The 23,912-nt window shown below is 45.8% G+C and overlaps 1 long non-coding RNA gene and 2 other non-coding genes across 6 annotated transcripts in view; 1 reads left to right on the plus strand and 2 right to left on the minus strand.

The window, feature by feature from the left end:
* Positions 1–338: 338 nt before the first annotated feature.
* TRNAR-CCU (transfer RNA arginine (anticodon CCU)) lies at positions 339–411 on the minus strand. Its single transcript has one exon. It is a non-coding gene; the product is annotated as a tRNA-Arg (tRNA).
* A 546-nt stretch (positions 412–957) lies between these two features.
* TRNAQ-CUG (transfer RNA glutamine (anticodon CUG)) lies at positions 958–1,029 on the minus strand. Its single transcript has one exon. It is a non-coding gene; the product is annotated as a tRNA-Gln (tRNA).
* An 823-nt stretch (positions 1,030–1,852) lies between these two features.
* LOC144807895 (uncharacterized) overlaps positions 1,853–23,912 on the plus strand; it is a 267,320-nt gene continuing 245,260 nt past the window's right edge. For 3 of the 4 annotated variants that reach the window (XR_013606507.1, XR_013606509.1, XR_013606508.1), the window contains exon 1: positions 2,113–2,127. This is a non-coding gene — a long non-coding RNA (uncharacterized LOC144807895). Of the gene's footprint in view, positions 2,128–23,912 lie in introns of all 4 variants that reach the window. The other variant, XR_013606506.1, reaches the window with a different exon arrangement.

A 23,912-nucleotide genomic window follows, 5' to 3' on the forward strand; every position in this document is an offset into this window, starting at 1 on the left:
TAAGTGGCCATTAGGCATAGACAACATTATAGTTTCTAAAATCATACACTGGAGTTGGTTTCGTACAGGGCACATCTTGAACTCGTGTTTTTCATGGTAATTTTATAAGTGATCATGAAGAAAAAGGAGGGAAAGTGAAATAAAACAATTGCTGAAAAGCACACTATTTGGTGAAGCGGAGAAGCAAGGATTGATCATGCGTTTTCTGGTGTCATATTGTGCAATTGGACCCCTAGATTTATGTTTGATTTCCCCTACACCCCACCTTACAGTCTAATGTTGTTGAGAGCGAAGATCCTGACAAAACCGGAGAAACTGCAAAATGTTCCATCTCTGTCCACCCCAGATGGGACTCGAACCCACAATCCCTGGCTTAGGAGGCCAGTGCCTTATCCATTAGGCCACTGGGGCTGCTTACAATCATCGATGACCATTATGCTAAAATACCGTTCTCGATGAACGATGGGCGACAACCCATTCGATGTTCATAAAAAAGGTATAGAACAAGTATAAACAATCTTCAAAAACACCCATGCCGTGGTGCTTAACGTTTGAAATGGCGGCGTTTACGTGAACCGGTTCATCCATCACGTTTCAGCCCTAATGAGTTTAAGAGTGAAGACCCAGCACAATTTACTGGAATCGGTTAACTAATCCACTACGCTTCACTGCATGCGTCTGAAACCTAAAACAATCAACAGAAGCATTTGCATTTCAACAGGACTCGCATTTACGTGAGTCTGAGATATTGCATTGCAATGTGTGTTTTTATTTTTAAAAAAGCGCCTCATGCTGCGCTGTCAGGATAAAGTACGGGGCCGCCATTAAAGTGAAAGCGCCGGATGGGGTGCTTTTACAAAAGTACAAATTTGTTTTTCAAGGCAAATTTACTGATTATTTTCAACACTGAAGTCGGGTAAAGTGCAAGTTATTGATTAATGAACAAATAAAAACTTCAGGTCCCACCGAGATTTGAACTCGGATCGCTGGATTCAGAGTCCAGAGTGCTAACCATTACACCATGGAACCGCCTGAAAGCTCCGCCCCCACGTGAACGTTTTACTGCTGGAAAGGGGGTGGGGCGGTGTTGGGGCGTTGTGTAAGAGGTTGTTTCTCTTTGTAGTCACTTGAAACCGACTCGTTTGTTTTCTCGAGGCTGCCAGTGACTGCCCGCTTCAAAAATAATATGGTAATTTCAGGGTCGTGGCTCTCATTATTGAAAGAGAAATAATTTCCCTTCCAGCTCCGAGGGAGGCAGTTCTCGATAGCGGTCGGTCGTTACATCACTGAGGCTAAAATGGCTGCAATAGTTCAGAAACCTCCTTGAATTTTTTTCAAACGTGGCTACAAAATAACCATCAACAAACCGATTTAGAAGCTAAAGAAGACATGCTTTCATGGGGTAAAAATAGAAAACAATTCGGAACAATCTCCTATGGGAAAAGTAGGTGTTAATTTATTGCTGCAGTGCTAGAAGTGAGGGAGGGACTCCCTCACTTCTATTTCTTTCAGCAAACATGTGCAAAGTAACATCTGCATTACAGTTACAGACTGCCTAGCGCACAGAAACCGGCTGCAAGGCGAGGTACATGTGACAGCGCGCTAGTGGGGAGTTCTTGGAGTTTGCCGCCACTGCCAAGAGTCAATTTGGGCAGCAAGGAAGGAGCGGGGACACTTTTTGTTCCCCTGCCGCAGGAACAAAACGCCACAGAAGCCGCCGCAGCCACGCTGGGACTACACTTCCCAGCAGCCCCAGCGGCGCGGCGTAACTGACGCCGCAACATCGCGCCAGGAGGCGCATTTAACGGGATAGCCCTCGGTGGAGCGGGGGAGTTCTTGGAGTTTGCCGCCTCTGCCAAGAGTCAATTTGGGCAGCAAGGAAGGAGCAGGGACACTGTTTCTTCCACTGCCGCAGGAACAAAATGCCACAGAAGCCGCCGCAGCCACGCTGGGACTACACTACCCAGCAGCCCCAGCGGCGCAGCGTAACTGACGCCGCAATATCGCGCCAGGAAGAGCATTTAACGGGACCAGCCCCGGGCGAAGCCCGGGCCAAGGGCGGGCCGGTTTAAGACCGGGTAAGGACGGGACGGGCAACCCCACTAACATCCGTTCCAGCCACCCAAGGTCAGTGATTCATAATAAAGTCTTGGTGTGATATATCCTGCAAGTTAAGAGTGTAAAGTAGTAACCCCACCTCAGCAAGCATGGCTACCTCACCGAATGCAGGTTTAAATGGCAGGAAGTCCACTGGAGGTACATTATTGGGCACACTGGATAACTTTCTTATCAGGGTATCGTCAGCCTTGGCCAAGGATATTGAACTCACAGAAAAGAGACTATCCCTGGACACTCCCTTTGATAAGAGATCTTCTCTGGGAAATCTGGCAAGGGCTAGATCGCCTTTACATCAACAGGCTGATTCCCAGGGTATGCTACATCCTTCAGGAGTGGAGGAGAGAAGTTTATCACCACAACCAGTGATCATCCTCGAAACAAGTGCGAACTACCATAGTATGTATAGTATAGTATGGCCTCTCACAGTGTTGCAAGAAGAGTCCCCTCCCCTAATATTAAAACTCGTTCAGCTTGCCATGCAAAATATAGATTTGCTCAGCAGGAGGGGGTGGGGGGGGGCGCTAGCAAAAAGAAAACGCCCTGGGGCACCAATGCAAGCTGGGGGGAGGAAAGCAAAAATTGCCAAAAAAGTTGCATCCACTGAGGATCCTGTGGTTACGTCATTTATTAGCCCTACTCGGACTGTATCACTTGCCAAAGAAGGGCATAGTGGTCACCAAGTATCTGTGGGGGAGGAAGCACACTTCGACTTGGGTCCATTGTTTTGGAAAAGACTGGAGGGCACTTTCAAGAAGATATGTCATCCAATATATGATCGGCTGGACTCTATTGAAAATAGACTGGTGTGCCTCGAAGTTTCGCTTGCATCAGTCCAGAAGCAGGTGGGATCCCGGTCCAGTGCACCAATCGGCCTGCAGAAAACAACTATAGCCCAAAGTTCAACCGAATCTAGTATTGTTGGTGCTGTAATGAGGGGGACAGTTCTACTCAGTCAGCCACCATGGTGTCTACCGTGGTTCTCCCGCCTCCTACTTTGGCAGAGGCTGGGAATATAGCTGTGGGCAATAAGACGCACCAGGTAGCTGGGAGCAGACCGGTAGCCACACAGCAGAAATTGTCTTCGATGCCTATGGCACACAGTGTAGCCACCTTACCTAACATTGATCTCCCTCCTGAATCAGCCCCCTTTGTGGTAGTCCTGGTGGGGGTTCCCTCATTGGCCCAGGAGAAGCGGGAGTCATATGTTGATCTTAAAAATAAGGGCACCTTCTGGCTTAATAAGTATCGACCACTGCCGACTAATATACATGCAGAAATTTTGTTTGCCAGGAGGGTGAATTGGTTAGGAAGGAGTTGTAAGTCGGCGGCGGGGGATTGTGTCATTATTAACTTCAGAGACTGGAGGTGTGTTAATCACATCTGCAACTGGCCTCAAAACAACCGGTCCCCTGGGATACAAGCACTCCCCCTATCTTATTTTTATGGCCCCCCGTTTCCATTGAGAGGGATACTTTTTCACTGGGAGAGGCACTTAATTCTTGCCCCTTGGGGAACATAAGGCTGTTCAATAGATTTGAGGGTTTGTCGGGGCTGGGGGATTGCGACTGACGGTATGTGTCCGAAAGTCCCGTCTTGAATTGTATAGCCTCAGGAAATGGGGAAGATGTAGAAAGGAGGGCAGGGAAGTAGGTACGAAGGGAATGGTGGCTGCAGGCAAAACAACACATGTCTAGGTAATGTAGAGGTGGTTAAAAGAGAGTGTCCATTAGCAAAGCAGAATATTGCATACCAAGCCCCTAGTGTATCTCCTGTGTCGGGAGAATTTGCTTTTAGATCTGATGGGTCAGTATGCCAGACATCCTTTATTTCATGGAATGTGGCGGGTTTGGGGCCTAAACTTAATTCACCCGCTTGGATGGAATTTATTGACAAACTTGATATTTGTCTTTTACAGGAGACTTGGGCGGTTGAACCTTTGTTTAAAGTGTGTTATTTTAATTTTTTTGTCCCTGCGGTCAAAAAACAACCAGGTCGTCCTATGGGTGGACTAGTGGTATGGGTTAGGCAGAGCCTTAAGTGTTACACCCAACTACTCCCTGTGACAAGTAGTGATATTCTTGCTGTTCGGTTTAGCTTTCCTTTGAACTTGAAAATCGATATTTTTATTGTTTATGCCAGGGGCCTACCAGGTGGTAGGAAATCCGATGTCGTAACAGCTCTGGAAACATTGCTTCAGGCCACCCCCACAAATGTATTGCCATTAATAGCAGGAGATTTTAATACCACTTTCGAGCCATTTGGTCTCGATGACATGCACCTAACAGAGGATGAGGATTGTAGGTGGGGAGTCCCTCAACTGGACATTAAACCTATAAGAAAATGGACAGAGGCTGCAATTCAGTTGAAGGGCCTCTGCATGGGGAACCAGTTGAGGGCTGCTAATGGCCGAACATTGTCGGACAGGATGGGTAAGGAAACTTTTGATAATGGTGTTAGGGCAAGTAATATCGATTACTTACTTGTTCCCCTTAAGTTGTGGTACACTCTTCTTGATATGGAGGTAATGGCCCGCATCGAGAGTGACCACAACCCCTTGACCGCGGTGTTCAACCTGGGTTTACATAAAGCGGACGAAATGTCCAGGGGATCTATTCCGCCTGACTTAGTAATAACAAATGATGAGCGCCACCTTAAGTGGTGTCAAGTTGTAGAGCACCAGAATATCATGACTGATATTGAGTTAGGTTTGGAAGGTGTGCTAGCAACTATGGAGGTGGTTATAACGCATGGGTCCTTGTATAAACCTTTTATGGATGCCCATGATAATTTCTTCACCAAATTGAAAACTTACTTCTGTAAACCTAGTCAAGGTAACAGAGCCCAAACTCGAAAAGTGGAGAGTTGGTATGATGGCTCATGCCGTCAAGCTAGGGGGGAGCTGGGCCAAGCATTAAAAACTAAAGATTTTAGCGAAATAAAGGTGGCTCGAGCAAATTATAGGCATAAACAGTTCGTTGCTAAAAAAGTATGGGAAGAGAGTAGGTGGCAGGTCCTTAAAGCGGCATGCGAGTCCAAGAATCCAAACATTTTTGGGAATCTTTTTAAATGGGACAGGGGTGGGCATCGGGAGAGCCCTCAAAATAATGTTGCTCAAAGCGCATTGGTAGATTACTTTAAGCCGCAATACGCTAGTAGTGAAGCTGGCAATAGCGAGGGGACTTATGTCCATATTTTTTACAATGAGGCCGCCTTCACTGTAAGAGAAGTAGATAGGGCGTTAGATTTAGTGACCAAGGGACGCGCTCCAGGTATGGATTGTGTCCCCTCCGACCTATTCCTAAATGATAAAAATAGATGGGGGTTTTATATTATGTACCTGGCAAATGCCATAGCTCAAGGGATGGAAATTCCACACTCGTGGAAAGGTGCTGAAATAGTGCCTGTTTATAAAAAAGGGGACAAGTCGTCAGCAGGCAATTATAGGCCTATCAGCCTGATTGACTCCATCCAAAAAATCATGGGCCGGCTGGTATTGGGGAAAATCCAGACCTGGATGGATGATGATAACATCTTGAGTCACCTCCAGGCTGGCTTTAGAACCAAGACCAGTACTATAGATCAGGTCTTCCGGTTCATTATCCTATATTGGCGCATTGTGGTTTTGGAGAAAGGTACCCTATATGCCGTTTTTGTTGATCTAAGGGCGGCTTTTGACCTGGTTCCCCGTAACAAATTGTGGCGAGTCCTGGAGGAGCTAGGGATGGCCCTTGAGTTGTTGAGCCTAATCGTTCGCTTACATGAGGACACATTCGCTCGGGTTCGGTGGGGACGCCAGGGAGAGGTTACGGAACCCTTCCCTGTTGAGCGGGGAGTGAGGCAAGGTTGCGTTATGGCGCCTACCTTGTTCTCGCTCTTTGTGAACGGGGTGGCGGATTTCCTCTCCTTGGTCCCGACCGATGCCCCTGCGATGTCTGGTGAGGGAGTCCCGATCCTCATGTTCGCGGACGACACCTTGATAATCTCATAAACGCCAAGTGGGCTACAATGTGCCTTAAGGCGCTTTGAAGTTTTTTGCTCGGACCGGGGCCTTGAAATAAATACAGCGAAAACAAAGTTTATGGTCCTTACTGACCGTAAGCCCCTTGGGTCTGCTAAACCCTTTAGAGGGAAGATATATATGAATAAATCCCCGCTAGAGCAGGTTGATGCCTTTACTTATCTGGGGGTCACCCTCCAGAGAGATCTGGGATGGACTAGCCAATTAGACCTAGCAGTGCTAAAACATCACCAGCAGGCAGGTATTCTTCTCAAAAGGTTTAACTCCTCAGTATCAAAACCCATTAGCTTATTATTAGAGATATACGGAATGAAGGTGCTAAGTTTGGCCCTTTACGGAGCAGAACATTGGGGGTTTGAAAATCTAAGAAATTTGATGCTAGCGGAAAACGAATTTTTGAGAAAAGCCACTAGCGTTCCCCTAAGTACCCCGCTGACACCATTAATGTGGGATCTTGGAAAAAAATCTGTCCAAGATCTTTCTTCCCTACGTCCGCTACTTTATTGGCGTAGGATATGGACCACAGAAGAATTACAGCATTATTCGGGGGGTCTAAAGGAAATAATTGCCAAAGATCCCTCCCACAAAATACACTGGCTGAAGGCCATTAGGTCCTTGTTATTCAGCCTGGGAATGGGGGAACTCTGGGACGACCCTGCAAATGCTGTATTCCCCTCTAAATAAATTCTGAAGGCAAAGTATTGGGAGATGGTTAATCTAAAAGCATGTATAAAGGGTCTTTCTTTACATCTAACAGGTCTTTTTCTGGAATTTAAGGCTCAACCGAAGCTGGAATTATATTGGGATGCCATAGAGAAGCAGTATGACCGTAAACTCTATTTCCAACTTAGAGTAGGCTCCCTTCCAACAAGGTCATTTACAGCCAAATGGGCAGGAGAAAACGACAATGATAAATGCCCTAGGTGCACGGACGAACAAGAGTCTATAAGTCATCTTCTCTTTTTTTGTCCCCTTTATGTTGCTTCTTGATCAATGTGGGTGAAACCTATTTGTAAAATGATTGGCACCCACAGACATGAAGAGGCATTAAGAATACTATGTACAGACCCCAGCCCCCCAATTGCTATAGCTGTGGCCAAGTTTTTACAATGGGCATGGGTAATTCGGGCAAAACAATTACGGCAGTGAAATGAGAATCTAATATCCATCTACCTAATTTAGCTGTAAATATAGGGTATGTATCAGTTAATTGAGCTTTGTGTAATATCACCCTGGACTGTATATATGATGAGTTTTATGGATTCTATGAATTTAAGTATATTCGACATTCGACAAAAGTCCATTGTAGTTTAATCTCTTTTTAAATATTTATTGTATACATTTTAACGGTATTTTATATATTGGGAAATGTGTATTTTATGTTCTGCTTTTATGACTTAATTGTCGAATAAAGTTTATGAAATTGACAGCGCGCTAGTGACTGTTGCTGGCGTACGCTGGAAGACCTTCGCGACCCTGCGCTCTCGCCGGCTGGCGTGAGCGAGCATATAAATAAAGATGGGCGGAGCTTTGCAGGCAGTCCACGCCTAACCAGTATACGGTGTGTTTGAGTGTTAATTTTGGAGCACAGCAAGGCCCACAGCGCGCCACACTACGGGAGGGTGCCCCCCGCAATCACCACATTGGCGACGAGGAGCGGAGCAACGCATGCAGGCTCCTGCCCTGCTGGGCAACACCTCGGTGGACCCTACCACACCTCATTTCCTGCACAGCAGCTGCCAGGAAGCAGCAGAGCGCGGCAGCACTTCCCCGCCACAGCATCCGCCGGTCAGGCGATCGGCATGACGCCACCACGGCGAGCCTAACACGCCACGGGGTAAGACACAAACACACATACTGACGCAAGCCGATCTGACCACGTGCCCTACGACCAAGCACACGCAGGCCCACACGATGGCTGGTGCCCTCGCACCACCACCTGCGCACCAAGGCCCACGGCGAGTAGACACCATTTTCGCCAGTCCGCACATCGGTGCCCACGTCTATCATCAGGGGGGATCAGGACAACGCCGTCCAAGCCCCTGCACCAGCAACTCCACACCACCCCCCCTCGGGTGTCCTGTCCCCGTTCAGTGAGTTGGCAGTAAAATGCTCGCTGCTGCTCCATTATGCGGAGAAGAGATCTATCTACTGTTCAAGCATCTACCGAACACAGGGCCCCCGAGGACTACGCTGCTGCTGTCGCTTCCCTTAATGCTCACTTTAACCCCCAAATGAACCCTGACTTAGAACATTTCAAACTGAGACAAGGAAAGCAAAGAGAGGGTGAGTTGGTAGATGCTATTCACGTGCGGCTCAGAGAACTAGCTGATACTCACCTTGTGGGGGATCGAGCCACGGAAGAAATCAGAGCCCAGCTGATTCTTGGAATACGCAGCAAAGTCCTGAAAGGCCTCATACTCTGGCAGCCAAACATACAGATGAATGACATCCTCGTACTAGCGGAGTCTCACGGCCTTTCGCCGGCACGGGTGGAACAAATGGACATGCGCTGGTGCGTGGGGCGGAAAAGAGCGTTGTTGTCAAAGCGGAAAGGACTGACGCAGTCAGAACAAGAGACAGGGCCTACAGACCACGAAATTGCCAGCAGCAGGCCCCAACGAACCACTGTGGATACTGTGGGTATGAGGAACACCCTGAAAAAAATAGAAAGGGAGGTCTCCTCACATATCCAATGACGGGACGAGGAGAAAGAAGAAACAGGAAATCAGAACAGTCCCTACTATTGCCTATAAGACAAGGATACAATTATCCACAACTATACTACCATAGCTCAAGAGATCTTTGCATTTATATCCACTCCAGACATTAATACATAATAAGCCAACAATAAAATCAGAGTTATACACAATTTATTTTAAAATATACAAAGACAAATATAAAATACAGTACCACAGTGCAAAAAAGTGTAAAAAACAGAATGTTTACGGTTTTTGTCTACACCCTACCAATGGGTCAATGGTGCACACACAATTCATACATGAACAGATAATTTAAAAAAGCAAATCGCTATTAAAAACAAGTTGTCGACGCAGCGTTTCGGTTTCTATGATGACACCTTCATCAGGACAGGGTTCTATACAGTAAAGAAACACAATATTAACAACAATAATTATCTTAAAAAAACAACGTTATCTCCATCTCTCTTTAAAAAAATGTTTTCTGTTTTTTTACACACATTTGACAGTTGATTAACGTATTAAAGGAAGGCATTGTGTCATGGGGAAAATTATTTTGCATGGGGTAACAGGGTACATGGGAAAGTGGCAGCGTGATCTCTTGAGCTAAGCAGAACAAAAAGCATTATATGCTTCCAGGTGACATGTTTCTAAGTTAACAATACACCCAGGGATAGTCCAAGACTATTTCAGTTTATAATATTTCTAAATATAGACACTTTTATACTTACTCTAACAGGGCGTACTCTTTTGAAATGAGAGACGTCTTCCTCTTTTATTAATTTGAGGTAGCAGTCCTTAGTATATCATAGGACTTCAGGTACACAAATAGTGATGGACGGGTAAAGTGTCTTTTCGTGTCTGAAACAATAAACACCATCCTATATGCTCATACTGTTGTAAATGTGAGAGTCTAAAGAATAATAGTTCTTTTTTTTAAAAAAAAAACTAGTGCTCCAGGGTCAGTCAATTACCTTTGCTATACACTGGATATTCCTGGTCATTGAGGAAAAAGGAGCCACCGATATGAGGGACCTTTGTATGTGATTCCTTAAAAAACATAGAATAAGGACCATATCAATTTGGATTACAATTGGGAGAGTCGGAGTTTACTCATTCGCCTTTACCATTATATAATGCTTACCCTGTAATTTTAGGGATCAGTCCGGAGTATGAGCCGTGGCTGGATGCCTTTCGGTTTTGTTGTGTAATTAAAACCAAGGTGCAGATTACTTTTCTTCACTCTGCTTGGCGGGGGTTTTTTTGTATTACCACCTTAAGGAAAACATATATGTATATATATCAGTAGCGGTTTTTGGTCGATTCCTAATTTATTAGCACCTATGTTTACCTCTTTTGAAAAACTAAGCCAATACCCTTGTGTAACAACGCTTTCATTTTTTGCTTACAGGTATATTTATCCGACACAGCCAGATGTGGTAAAAATTAATGTGTACGAAATATTAGCCGTTTGTTATAAAGTAGCTATAAGCTTTTAACAATATTTGTAGTTTTAATAGTATCGTGTACAAGCGGGGGGCCTGTATGTCATCACGCGCCCTCTCCGCATCTCTAGGTGTCGTTCCACTATTAATCTACCCTTCGTTACTTAAGGGAAATCTAATAACTTAGCTCGTCTTTTTCAATGATACCGTCGTGACCGAGCTGTTTATTAAGGTTATCCTACGATCTTAAAACTCGAGCTCCTTGGCTTAACCTCTAGCTGGCAACGTTAACTAGAGCGCAAAGGGTCGAAGTTACCCCATTAATTTCGGTGTGAAAACGCTTACCTTATATTTAGTATTCGGCCTCCCTGCTCCTTTTTCACTCGTATTCGTCCGTTCTGTCGATACGCCCTTCTTGTGTTTTGATGGTATTTAAACATTTCTGGTTCGCGCGTTTTCAACGAAAAAACGCGAGACTACGCTTACGTATTTCTTTATGCGCCCCACAAAGGGAACTACTGCCGTAGTTTACATATGATTTTCTTGAAATTCACGGTAGACTTCAGGTTTTATTCATGATTAATTTAAAAGAAAACCACGCTCGATATTGTGTTTTTCTTGGAATTCACGGGAGACTTCAGATTTTATTCATGACTAATTTAAAAGAAAAACACGCTCGATATTATATTTTTTTTGATGTAAGCGCTAATGAATCGCGCATCAATAAAGTACCGAGTTATGTTAGTATAAACCCAGTATTAATGCTGATTACGTTCTTGTTCATCTTATCCATACTGTGAGGGGCCATGAGGAACAGGAGTTTGTAGGGAAGAGTATTCTCTATCTGGGTATTTCGATAATACAATTTATTTACAGTATACGTTCCCACACAGTCATGCCCGGCTCAAGGAAGGACATGCACCAACTGTGGCACCGCAAACCACTTCGCGTCACAGTGCAGAAAGAAGGCACAGAGCAAGGAAGGGTGCCCGACCCAAACAAATGAGGAGGATGGTCCACCAACTATCGCATGTTTTTCTAGCCTCACAGCAGGGAGAGAAGAAGAAGGAGCAGACTGTCTACCAAGGAAACAATTCCACATCGGAAGACGAAGGAGAGACGTACTTTGTCTCATTCACCAGAGCCCTGAAGAGCAAGAGATGGCCTCAACCTCGCTGCACAGTACAGATTGCAGGGTCAGATGTCACTGTGGTAATCAACACTGGAGCCTCTGTAACAGTAATGGGGATCCAGCAATACAACAAGCTAAGGCCCAAACCGGAACTCAGACCGTCAAAGGCCCAGATCTTTGCGTATGGTAGCGACTCACCATTGCCTCTCCGGGGCAAAATAACCATGCTAGTGCGGTCAGAAGGCATTGAGATCACCATCGATATCCATGTCATCAACCAGGAGGCTGAAGACCTAGGTCTGGTGATGTTTGCCAGAAGAGTACAAGCGGACCAGATGGAAGAGTTGCTGAGCCAGTTTGAAGACCTGTTTAAGGGGTAGGGAAGATAAAGAGATCTCCCATCCAACTACAGACCCGACCGTCCCGCCAACAACCCTAAGACACCGGAGGATCCCCTTTCACCTCCGACCGCTGGTGGAGGAAGAACTACAGAAGCTCGAAGATCAAGGAGTCATAGAGAAAGTTTCTGGGCCCACGCAGTGGTTGTCACCCATGGTAATTGCAGAAAAGCCTCGCCAACCGGGGAAGATCAGAATCTGCATTGACATATGCCTCCCTAACAAGGCCATTCAGCGTGAACGCCACATAACGCCGACTATGGATGACATTGTGGCAGATCTGAACAGGTCCAGATGGTTCTCGAAACTGGATCTGCATGAAGGCTATCACCAACTAGCCCTTGCCAAAGACAGTCGATACATAACTACTTTCAGCATGCACCTAGGCCTCCGGAGGTATAAACGGCTGAACTTCGGCATATAATCTGCAGCAGAAATATTCCAGTTTCCCATCAAGGAGATCCTGGTTGTCCTACCTGGTGTCTTAAACATGAGTGATGATATCCTCATCCACTCGAATTCAGCGGAAGAACATTACATGGACCCCGGTGTCACCCTGCACAAAGAGAAGTGCCTGTTGTTCCAACAAAAGATAGTGTTCTTTGGTACATGTTTACCCAAGAGGAGATACAGGTCGATCCACAGAAATCCCAAGTCATCAAGACCTCATCTGCCCCAATTACAGTGGTGGAAGTATGCAGTTTCCTAGGAATGGCCACGTACTGTGGCCACTTCATTCCAGACTTAGCCACCCTTGTGGAACCCCTCGGAAATCTCACTCGGGTAGATGCCATGTGGCAGTGGGGTTCAGCTGAAGAGACGGCGTTCCAAGCCATCAAGAGGGCCCTCCTCAATCACACCATGCTGGTGTACTTTGACCCTGCGAAAAGGACAGAAATACTTGTAGACGTCAGCCCCGTAGGCCATGGGGAAGTCCTCACACAAGAACAGGAGCTTGAGCGATGGGCCGCCCTAGCGTATGCCAGCAAAGAGCTATCCCCGACTGAGAAACAATACTCTCAAATTGGAAGAGAAGCCCTGGCAATCTGTTGAGGCTGCAGACACCTCCACTTATACATATGCGGACACCCGTTCACTGTTATCACAGATTACCAATGCCTGGTGCCGTTATTCAGAGGGTCAGCGCCTCACCCGCCGCCACGCCTTGAAAGGCGGGCCATCGGGCTCCAACACTACAACATGGACGTGATCTACCGACCCGGCGCCACGAACCCAGCCGACTTCTAATCAAGACACTCAGACATGACCGGAGAAGGAAGTGAAGAATCCCGCAGTGATGTCACCGACGAGGGCTGTTGCGTCAGTTCCTACAGTCTGCAAACGCGTGGTCAAGCCCAGAGAAGAAAAGCCTGATGCACATGTAGAGGGTCAGGAACAAATTAAGCCTCACCCAAGGAGGCATTCTCCTTAGAGGACCCCGCATCACCAAGGAGTGGAAAAGATGAAGGCCCAAATGAAGGAAAAAGTCTAGTTCCCAGGGATGGATACCTTGGTAGAAGAGACTGTCCGGAAGTGCCCATCCTGTCAAGTAACGAGTGGGCACAAGAGGCCAGCGCCTATCCACACAGAAGAACACGGCCAAAGGCCATGGGAATAGGTGAGCTTGGACTTTGGGAGTTTCCCTGATGGGTGGGTCACGCTAGCCCTCATTGATAGCTACTCAAAGTACCTGGTGGTAGAAGTCGTGAACTCTCTGCCTTCCTACACGTCGTCGCTGCCCTAGAGAAGATTTTCTCCATGTTCAGATGTTCTCTTCTTGAATTACGCAAGAAGCTGAGACCTGTCTTTTCAATTACACAGCCTACTATAGGCAGGGCGAGGTTCACACCGCTACTCCAGGATTTTTTTTCTTCTTTCATTTAGCCCAAACTAGACCCAGAGGTATCAGAGCCCTTTACATAAGCACCAGTTGTGTTTCCGACTGACACATTCATTTAGTTTTTTTGTTAGGCACGGGGAGATAAAGTGATTTGCCCAGAATCACAGAATATTGAGCATCCCCGCTGAAACTCAAACCCGGTTCCCCAGCATCGAGGTCGACCGACTGCCAAGCCGTTAGGCCACATCCTCTACCATTAGGATGCCCTTGTGGGGGATGGTGCTATTTACAAAAACACATAACATAACCAGAGTGGAGTGGAGTATGCATGGTGTGGTAGCGCACTGCCGTTACAGACAGCATGTTTTCAATTCAAATGACCATTACATTTTTACTAATAAAACTATACAATGCACAAATGATAATGTGTGGAATCGGTATCACCTAGTATATTGATTTGTTTTGATCAAATTAAATTATTTCTTTCCAACACACTTCAGAATTTAGAAAGAATGCGCTTCATTTCTGCTTTGCTATTTCGGATATATTCTGAAACACTTGCACAGTTCATTTAAATGTTGCGTGTGTGTGAGAAAGTCCCTCTTTCTGCATGGTTGCACCTACTTTTTATTGAACTGCTGATGCACTTTGACTGAGTGTGCCCTGGGCCCCTGCCAATCAGGTACCCAGGGTCTATGTTCTTTCTCTAAAACTGCTTTGAAGACCAAACCCAATTGGCACTCTCTGGCCACAGGTCAGCCGCTGGAAAATGGTACCACAGGTACCGAGGGCACTGTGAGCAGGGAAGGCCTCTAAGGGCCGCCGCACTTATTGTGCCACCCTTAGAGGCCCTGTACCTTTACACTCATACACTGCCTTTGCAGGCTGGGTATTTTGGTGCAGAACAAAGTGAAGAGTCGACATAGCACACATCCCTGTGTGCCATGCCTACAACCCACTGCCCTGGCATAGATCAGCCACCCCTCTAGCTGGGTGCACTATACCAGGGTACAGGTACATGAGCCCTATACCCCTACAGTGTCTGAGCCAATTCTTATACATTGTAAGTACAGTCCTGTCATTAAGAGTATATGGTGCTGGGAGATTGTTATTACGATGATAAAAAAAGATCTCCCCCTACTTGACCGTGGACTCTATGAAGACTATAGTCCATGCCCTCATTACCGCACACCTGGACTATTCTAACAGTCTTTATGTGGGAGTTAAAGCTTATCTCCTACAACGATTGCAGATCGTTCAGAATGCTGCGGCCAGGCTGATCTGCAAGGTCCCTTACCTCCATTCCATCTCCCCGCACTTAAAGGACATTCACTGGTTGCCTATATCCTCCCGAATCCAGTTTAAAGCCCTGGTACTCACCTTCGGGGCTCTGAACGGGAAAGGTCCGGGGTATCTCAGACGAAGGTTGAAGCTAGTCCATTCATCACGAGCTCTTAGATCCAACCACCTCCGTCTCCTGCTCCCCCCCGCTTCCATCGTGCTAGAAAAGATGGTAGAGCGTTTGCGGTGGTTACTTCCAAAATTTGGAATTCCCTTCCAGTAAATCTTCGCCTGTCTGAATCAGAATCACAGTTCAGATGTAAACTGAAGACATTTCTATTTTCCAGCTGCTAAACTTTAGGTTCTACTTCGTTGCTGTCTGCAGCGCCGGGACACCCCCGTTGGGGGTAGCCGCGCGCTTAACAAATATCATAAATGAATAAATAAAATAAATAAATTACGAACTACACGGTACCATAATGGCTTTACTGACAACTTGGTTTCGTATTCAACTTCTCAGCACATTAAACCCACACTGATGCCAGTGTGGTACTTAATGAAAAATGCACACAGAGGGCATCTTAGAGATGCCCCAAGAAAAATGACAAAACACTAGTGTCCAGGCTGAGTGGCTGCTCCCTAGCTGCCACCCCCAGACATGTTTCTGGACCCCTGGGTTGAGAGCCTGCTGCTCTTGGGGACCTGAAACAATGCACATCCTGGGACGAGGTGACAAGCCTCCTCCCGCAGGATGGGCAGGGTCCACAAAGGGGGAGCTTCAATGTCTTGCCACCTTTGTGAGCTTTCCCAGGCCCTTTGCTGCTTCCAGCAACTGGTCCCCACCTGTTTTGACCCCCCCCCCTTTGGGTGGGAGAACCAGCGGGAAAACCAAGTGAGAAAGGGAAGTGTGCCCACCTTTGCCAACCCCACCCCTCAGGTGGGGGAGGAGAGGTGAACCAGAACTATCAGTCCCTGCCATCTTGCAGATGGGGGAACCCAGCCAACCAGAGTGAGGCATAAGACCTCCTCCCACTGGAAGGTGACATAATAGGTGGTGTACCCACCCCAGGGAAGGGACCCATTGGTCCCAACCTTTTACTTACCTGTAATACCCCTACATCTAGTATTTAGAGGCACCGCTGAACTTTGCCTCTTCAGAAAAGAAACGACTAAAAGAAGATGCAGGACCGAACAGCTGTGCCGAAGAGGGGGACGCCTATTGACGTTTCCCCAGCCCTACCAGTCTGCCCCAACCTCCAACCTGCAGAAATGAAACTCAGGTGTGTCCTGCAGCCAGCAACCTCAAGAACCCTGAGGATCTGCCCTGCTTTCCAAGGAAATTACTTTTTCTCATGTAAACACCGGATTTGTTCACTAACAGGCACAATCAGCGAGTCTGCACCACTCTGCACCCATCACCCACGGCCCGAGTTCGAGTGGCCCAACACTACAAAGAGGTCTCCCCGGTGATCTTGACCTGAGAACCAGTGATCCCTGACCTGCCTCAAGCCTCCATCCGACACCTGCAGCCTCAATCTGGAAGGTCCCCCCAACCGCGAGCAGGAGCTGGTAAGAAGATCCGGTTCTAAAAGACACCCCTGCACGCGACGACCCACAGCCTTTGGTGGCCCAACCAATAGTGTCTAGCCAACCTCCAGCATCCCAACTTACCTCTAAAGGTGGTGGTTGCTCCCAGAACACCATCGTCCCAGAACCTGCAGTGTGTTTGCAAACTGGTGAATCCCCATTGTGAGTAAAGTGGCACCTGACTATAAAACAGCACCCTGCACCCGGCCACCCTAATGCCGCTGAGGGTGCACCTTTGGTGCTAACATGAACCCCCATTTGCCCCCAGCTAAACTCCAGGACTTTCCTCCGACAACCTTGTGGCCTGCTCTTAAGCAGCCACCAACTGGAGTCCCCCTATCCCCCTTTGGATAACATTGGGCCTCAGCAGTCTTCACCCGGCCGCCCTAGTGCCGCTGAGGGTGCTTTGAGAGTGCATCCTCTAACCCCAGGAAACCAACTCTCACAACAAAGTACTTACCTGTTAACCAATAACTCTATTTTCTCCCATAGGATAACATTTACTGATTTCCATGAAAAAGTTTCATAGTGTGGAGTTGGAAAATCTATAAAAGTCTATACAACTGGGTACAAATATCAAAACGCATTTACTTACCTTTTTACATGAAATGCCCCAGTGCAGTATCCAGGTATATTACATCATTTAACACCTTGGCTGTTTGAGAATATCCTCTGAGGTGCTGGGCCATAATGGAAATGGGTGTGGTCATGACGAGCTCAGCTCGTCATGAGCACACGAGAGGTATACCTCATGACGAGCTGAGCTCGTCATGAGTAGCGAATGGGATAAGAAAAGTAATCTGCAAAGTAATATCCATGACCTGCTATTGAAAAGTCATTATAAAGTATCTGTACAATATTTTAAGATATTGCATTTCCAGTAATTCTACTGTAACCAAACCAAAGTTTATATACAACTACAATTCAAACTATATTGTTACTGCAAAGTATAAATCACTTACCTGTGACAGGCTTGCTTGGTTCTAAGAAATAAATATATCTAAATAATATTTTTATACAAAAACAAATTGGTCTGAGTTCAGTCTTTGAGTGTGTGCAATCATTTGCTGATTAAGTGTGTACAACAAATGATTAATACTACCCTCTGATAAAGCCTTACTGCTCGCCCACAGTACCACAAATAGAAAGTAAGTTGCTATCTACTTATACCTCTGCCTACCTGTGGGGTTCCACTGGACTCTGTGCACACTCTACCTCATTTTGATATAGTATATACAAAGCCAGGTTCTTACAGTGTGCAGTTAAGGCAGCAGTGACCTGCAGGTTTCACATTGATGCCTGTGTGAGGTCCATGGTGATAAGTGTATGGATGATTTAGTGGATTTGTAAGTGATGCTAGCACTTTCATACAGGTGCCATACTGTGTCTTTAAGCTGCTGTCACGCTCATTCCTGTTTCCACTAGTGTTGTTGCTCTCAGAGATGCTTCAACCGTATACTGAAAGTTCCGTTGAGGTCACCATCTGTCCTGCTAACACAGCAGTAAGTCTTTTGGTTGTCACTTCCTACACTCTTGCTATTGTCACTGAGTCCTGATGCCACTGCTCATACAGCAAATTAATCCTCATAGCATCCACACGTGTTTTACACATCACCTGCCTTCCTGTCTCCCAACCTCTCTTCTTACCATCGAACAGTCTCAAACCAAACGCCATCTTTTCTCATTCTCTGTTCTCAATAATATTCTTTCCTCTCAATTGTTCTTTTATGCTCTCCTCTCTCACAGGCCTTTTTGTCACTCAGACCCTGTCTTCTCTGTTTCACAAAACCACCTTTTTAGGTTTCCCCTGCACATAGCTTACGCTTAGCTTGTGAAATCTATTGTATTAAATATATCTTAAAAAGTACTTATATTCCGCCTTCCTTTCTTATTGGTTGGTGTGCTTGTCACTTTACTTTTCCTCCTTTTCATTGGTTTTGGACATTCTTTTTCCTGTTATTCCACATGTCTTTCTCTTATCAGTCTCCCGTGGCCCAAATACTCATTCTCATCTGCCGCTTGTCGCTTTGATGGGAGAAACTACTTTAATTTACTAATTGCACACACAACCTTTATTATTTACCTTACTTTATATTTCCCTGGCCGCAACATTTAAAGCGTGCTATCAAACAGCATTTTCTTTGCTTTATTAGATGACTGCATGCATTTAAAGTGTGCGTTCAGACAGCTGTTTCTAGGTTTTCTCAGACAGCTTTAAAAAAAAAATAATCCTTGTCTTTCAGCCGACCCCTTTAAAGTAATGTTTACCTGCTTTCTTCTGAAGACGATTCCTTTCCTGCACACATTTAAAGCGTGCTGCATTACACCTCAAACTGTTATCAGTTAGGACACAGAAGGAATAGATTCCCACTCATTTCCCACCCTGCCTATAACCGAAAACATCCAGAATTTCAGCGCCTCCTGCATGCCTTCCTTCTGGCTTGAACCGCACTGGTGTGTGTGTCTGCTGCATAGTAACAATTAGAGAACAATTTATTTTAAAATATTTTTCCTAGTGCCTTGTGACAAGCTTTTAAACCATGTTGGTGAACTCATGAATTGGAGGAAAGCCTGGGTAATCCAACTCTATTTCACTGTAACTGAATACTGACAGGCGGACGGTGGGAACGTACATGTGCCAAACTTTCACTCCGTCTTTTCCTACACTCAGCCGTCCCATGTAAGGCAGCATCGATCATTCAGAGATTAAAGAAGCTAATCCCTATCAGAACATTTTTTTGTAAAATGGACACTTTCCAAAAACGGGCGTAATTCTATGAACAGGGCTGCGGTTCTGTGTGGGCTGTAGCCCTTTTGGTGCTCATGATGGAATGGTTCCGTCAGGAGCACCAGTGCTACTTTGCTCTTGACTGAACCATTCTGTAATTTGTACACCTGCACTATATCCCTCTACTGCAGACAGCAGAGGGATTTCCTTTTTAGGTTTCGCCCTGGCCGTTGCAACTGCATAGCAGTTGCTCCGCCCAGGGCGAAATCTTATGTCCTAGATATGGGGCTTTGGTCCCGCCTCTGTCTCCCATTGGCTAGCTCCATAAATGGAGGCTAGCCATTGGGAGACAGAGGCTGTCAATCACGCTTTCCCCGTGAAAACGCGATTCGAGGGCGTTTCCGTGTCTTTTTTTAAGTCCCGCCCCTTTTTCGTCATGCCGCATATTCCCGCCCCCCCTCCCGCTGTCCGTGTCTCCGTTGATGTTTTATGTTTGAGCAGCTCGTCTAATGCACTTCGATCACTGGGTAAGAGGGATAAACAAGGAATGAAATCTCGGAGGAATAGATTATACTCTTTGGCTTGCATTAAAGCTGAGGGGGTTTTAGGAGGGAGGCACCTAAAATAAAAGTGTTAGCCTTTAAAAAGTCGGGACCCTGCCGTCAAATCGGAGCTATTAGCATGCACTCACTCCAAGAGCTGGTTTTCAACCAAGAGCACTTTGCATTCTGGGGTGTGTAGTTTTGTGTTCGGTGTGTTGTGCGGGGGTCAAATAGGATTCGCTAACTTGCTACTCAGTGTTTACCCTAATACAAGCTATATTAAGGTATCCCAAGTGACCTTTGGCTGCTCGGCTTCAACACAGCAACACGAATCTGATGTGAAAAGGTGAAACAAACTGCGACGGTAAGCATTTTGTTGCTGAAATTTAACACGGTTCATGCAAAATGATGGCATTGTTTACCCCTTTTAATAAACTCTTCGCTCTCCACGTGTCCAAAAGAAAGGGAGCACAGGTGAACCTAACAAATTCAATTAATTACGAGTCGGGAGCGTTGGCGGGAAGGTGGGGTTTAAAAGCGCATTTTTAGGGAACCGAACGGCCTAGACTGCAGACGTGGAGTTGTTTGCGCGTTGAAACGTGAACTAAAACGGTAACGTGATTTGATTGCTCTCGTCTTTTTTTAAATAGCATAAGACATGAATTAATTGCACAGCATATAAGTATGTCTTCTAACAACAGATGTGTCTTCCGACGCTTCAGTAAACATCTAGCAGTTTGTTTTATGAGGTGCGCCATAGGTCTGCGTAGAAGAGGGACATTTACTTTTATAAGCGCTTCTGCAGACTGTATTTTACGTTGTTCGACGTTAGTACGAGTCCGTGAAATGCTTATTAACTCGTTACTGCGATGGTACATTCACCTTATAAGTTTTTTTTGGTTGTGCTTAATTGGCCTAGTATCCAAGTCCTGTTTAATCCGGTTAGCCAGCATGTTTTGCTTTGTGTCCCTCTGGTTGGTATCTTATTGAGCTGCACCGAGGATTATTTAACTCCTATCTCACTCGCGTGAGCAGCTAAAATGCGTTAGATTTGATTAGCATCCCCTGGCGCGAGGGCTTCCCTCGCCAATCTAATTGCTGTCTGCTGAGCTCGTCCGTAGGGTACAATAGTTCTCACATTTGCGAGAGATTAAGCTATTGGCAATGTAAATGACAATGCCATTTATTTATCTGTTTTCAAAACTAACACATAAATACAAATTTTGTCATTTACAATGCCAATAGCTCTAACTTCTCCAAAGGCGAAACCGTTGCATTGTAAATGCTTGTTTTTTATGTAATTCACTGCCATGACCTTACATTTTTTGAAGTTTATTTGCAGGGCATTCCTTTCTGAAAAGGAGTAGGCTACATTTAGAAGGTGCTGGAGGCCTATTGGTGTCCGGCTTATCAGCACCAAGTCATCCGCATACAGCAGATGTGACAGTGGGATTTTCCCTAGTTTCGGTGCGTGGCAGAGGCATTTATCAAGTTCCCATGGCAGATCAGCTGGAAAGAGGTTGAATAAAATTGGTACTAGCACGCAACCCTGTTTTAACCCTTTTGTTGTTGGAATGGGTTTAGAGAAGTGTGTGCCCACTCCTAGTTTTACTTTATTCCAGGTGTTTGAGTGGAGTAAAATCAGCACGTCTAGGAGATGTTTGGGTATTCCCCAGTTGTCCAATTTCTGCCAGAGTTTGTTGCGATCCACGTGGTAGAATGCAGCAGTGTAATCAATAAAGGAGAGAAATAGGGGATTTGTAATCTCTTTTGCTGCTTGCATCAGCAGGGTCAGTGCCATGATGTTGGTTGTGGTCCCTTGGCCCCTGCAGAACCCTGTTTGGTTGATCTGAATTATTGAGTTTTCAGATGCCCATAACGTCCGGTCCTCCAGTATGGCTCCTGCAAAATACTTAGCCTCCACATATATGAGTGCAATGAGCCGATAATTATTTGGATGTTTCTTGTTGTCATGTTTAAAGATTGGGCTGATTATTGACCCGCGCCAGGATTCAGGTAGAGTCCGGGTGTTCTTTATGTTGTTGAATATTGGTGTTATCACTATGCTCCAGAATTCCACGTCTGATTTGTACAGCATCGATGGAATGCCGTTTGGCCCAGGGGCTCCTGTCGGTCTATCCTTGGCTATTTACCTTTTGACGTCCGCTGGCTTAGTGGCCAAATATCCAGGCTCAATGTGGCTAGAAGAACTAGGGTCAGGCATTGGTTTTTCCGTTCGAGGTGGTAGCATGACTCCATTCGTGTGAATTTCTTGGGTCGTGGACGTTATGTAGTGTTTGTCTGTTATTTCCCTCTGAGCTTCTTTGCAGAGCTTTTTTGTCATGGCTTCTTCAAGGCTGTCCTCATTGTTGAAGTGCTTAAGTAGGTATTTTGTCCATACTTCCTCCGTTATGTTTGAGTTGAGGCCGAGTTGGCCTGGGTTCTTTATTCTTTTAATCATTTGCCAGAACCTTGAGCTGTTTTTCCGTTTTACTTCATAGAGAAGTTTCTCCCATAGCTCGTCATTGTTAGGTCTCGCTGAAGCAATCCTGTTAGGGATGCTTTGGCAAGATTAAAGTAAGGGCTTTGAAAAGTGCACCCACAGGCGGATTGCCTACAATGCATGTGAGCCGGGCGCGTGCACATCGCACACCATTTGTTATCAGCTTGTGAGCCTCGGCATCAGATTTCCACGGAATCCGCTCCCCTTCCCCTCCCCCTCCCCCCCGCATCAGACTTCAAAGGAATCCGCTCCACCCTCCCCCACCCCCCCCCGCCCACCACGCCCGCGACTCAATGCCGAGAGCTTGTTTCTTTGTGTTTTTACATGTTCCTCTCACTCTGGCTTTATTTCAAACTCTGTATACATTGTTAAACCAGACTAACTACAAAACAGCGAAATTGCAACCTGGTGTTAAGTTTTTTTATTTTTTGCAGTGCTATACAGAGCGACCTCGACTCAAAGATATTAGAGAATTTACATGAGCACCAGTAACTTCTTCCCAAGAGCTGCTGGTCATTTAGGTATTTGTGTTGAATGCAGCTTGAGATGACACAAGGGGCACCCTGATTTTCAGGGCGAGGAACGGCCCAGGCAGCTGTGCTCGACACTGTGCCCTGCTGTGCCTCTGATTACCCGACACCAGAATGTGTACAGCTGTGTGCAGCCTCTCGGCTGCAATGTACACAGGACCAATTAACTGTAGTCTGATGCATAGAACATTATCCTCATGTGTTAAGAGTTCGCTGCATTATAAGACTTGTAGTCCATAGTTCTCGTATCGGACTATACATCTACAATACAAAACAAAAAAATACTCGCAGTGGATGACCTACTCACATGCACTCCTAGTTTCTAAGGTTACCACATGGTGCACGGTTACTGAGACAGCAATTACCCAGCCCTAAACTTCCCTTTATCAATTCATTTCTATGAGGTCAATGTAGTTTAGTTGACGAGACTAGAAATTTATTTTACCAAAACTCAGTACTGAAAATGAAGTGTCAAGTGCGTTCGAGTTTCCATGGTCAATGCTGTGTAGGTAATTCAATTCCATTATTTTTCTTTGCTCTCTACAGCTGGGTGAAGTTTAGGCGGTAATTTCCCAGTGACATGCAGTAATTAAGTAACTCTCATTGAATCTGCCTTAGAAGGTTGCATATAGCGTTTTATAAGACAAGTGTACAACAAAGGTCAGTTTGGCTCAAATGACATGAGCAAGCACCAAGACTACAAGTCACAGTGCATTAGGTAGTAAAATCCAAGATGTGGTCTGGAAACATCTTGTATCCCAGTGGCATAAAACCACCTGGTAATACTACTAAAATAAGCATATTCCACTTTAATAGACAGCTACGCTGAGGCTTTGGTGCATGTGTGTGTGTCTTTGTGCTAAACATTTTTCTAAATGCCCTGTTCCTGCTGAAACAGAGCCCTGTTTGTGATTTGTGCCACAAACAGAGAGTTTTCTTTCTGTTTTTATAATATTACGAGGGAGGTTAGCTCCTATATTGCTACTGAAATGTTCTCCTACTGTACAGTGGGGTTTGCTTTTCGTGATAGAAAGCAGGGAGTGGGATTGTAGCAAGAAGCACAGAGGACCAGACGAAGCGTCAACACCAGA

Source organism: Lissotriton helveticus, chromosome 1_2 (assembly GCF_964261635.1).
Source record: "Lissotriton helveticus chromosome 1_2, aLisHel1.1, whole genome shotgun sequence".
In the NCBI taxonomy this organism is placed as follows: domain Eukaryota; kingdom Metazoa; phylum Chordata; class Amphibia; order Caudata; family Salamandridae; genus Lissotriton; species Lissotriton helveticus.